At 43.9% G+C, this 1,536-nt stretch overlaps 1 pseudogene; it reads left to right on the forward strand.

The window, feature by feature from the left end:
• Positions 1-900: 900 nt before the first annotated feature.
• On the forward strand, positions 901-1,252 carry LOC101657095 (annotated as a pseudogene).
• The last annotated feature ends 284 nt before the right edge of the window (positions 1,253-1,536 follow it).

The raw sequence follows: 1,536 nt of genomic DNA on the forward strand, positions 1-1,536 counted from the left end.
GAAGCTTTCCAGCTGGTGCCCATGGTCTCGGCAAAGCTAGCGCAATTTAGAGCGTTTTTGGTTCGCTTTGTGAGTGGAAATCACACGCAAAAAGGGGTTCAGGGGCGACCCTATACCCTAATTCTAATTTCAGGACTCCATCTTCCCATTTCCTTCACCTTACCTCCCAATTTGCTGGTCTGGCAGCAGGAGCTCTGGACGGGTGCATCCTATCGAGTCGCCATTTTCCCCGACCTCAATTTTTAACTTTTGAAGTAGTTTTCTGAGTCACTCTTCTTAAATCTTTTTTTTTTATATAGGTGAAATGTTGCTTTATTTTAACATTATCAGAATCTGTTTTTTCATTGTTAAGAAAAGTTTTCATCAATTTGAAGCAAAAGCTGTCAAATAGAGGAGTGTCTAGATAACTAATACTGTACTCCTGAGTTCAGACTTACAGTAAGTCTTTTGTAAGTAATACACAACAAAATATCCTCCCTCCACTCTTGCCTGCCACATACCTCGTATGGTTTCTGACAAAACTGTTGTTCCGTCAAGTGTAGAAATACACCCACGCTGATGTATAGGCCATACAATAGTGAGAGCCATCAAGCCAACTAATGACTTTGGATTTTAAAACTAGAAGGCAATTAAAATGTAGTCACTTACATTTGACAAGCTTTCTGAGGGTAATATTGAAACAGTCACAAAAGTTAAGAAAATACCAGTAGCAAAGTAAAAACGACTACAATGTTAAAATAGACAAACATTACTACAAAAGCTTCTTGTAAAGGGGGATCTTTCCTCGGAATATACTTGCGAGTCGCCTCCGTTGCCGCAGCCCCCTGCCCTGCGCTCCCCCCCCTGACCCCCACCCCCGGTTCCCTCAGCCCCACCTGGTCCAGCCAGATTCACAGGAGGATGAAGTTCATGTATAAAGAAGAGCATTCGTTCGAGAAGCGCCTGTCTGAGGGCGAGAAGATCTGAAAAAAATATCCGGACCGGGTCCTGGTGATAGAAAAGGCGCCCACAGCTTGGATAGGTGATCTAGACAAAAAAAGAATACCTGCTACCGACTGATCTCACAGTTGGTCAATTCTACTTCTTCATCAGGAAGCGAATTCATCTCAGAGCTGAAGATGCCTTGTTTTTCTTTGTCAACAATGTCATTCCACCCATCAATGCCACAATGTGTCAGCTATACCAGGAACACCCTGAAGAAGACTTCTTTTTATACATTTCCTACAGTGACGCGAGTGTCTACGGTGTGTGAAGCTGCTGTCTTGGAGCTGGGCTTGTTCCATTCTGCAAAGAGAAAGTTGACCTCTTTCTTGATCCATCTCTCTTTCAGGCCCTTCTTCAGGACGTGCACTACTTAATGTCTGCGGCTTTCTCTCCGGCCCTTCCTAGCAGGCACAGTGATGGTGGAAATGGCCCCTAGTAGCTCTCCCTTTCTTTCTTCCTCTTTACACTTCTCTGCCACCTCTTCCCACTCCACTTCAGACTTCTTGGTTATCAGTCTTACATCCAGTGATTTTTTTCTGTTTCTGTTCCCTT

Source organism: Echinops telfairi, unplaced genomic scaffold (assembly GCF_000313985.2).
Source record: "Echinops telfairi isolate 266 unplaced genomic scaffold, ASM31398v2 ScPeMD7_4;HRSCAF=17, whole genome shotgun sequence".
NCBI classification, from domain to species: Eukaryota; Metazoa; Chordata; class Mammalia; order Afrosoricida; family Tenrecidae; genus Echinops; species Echinops telfairi.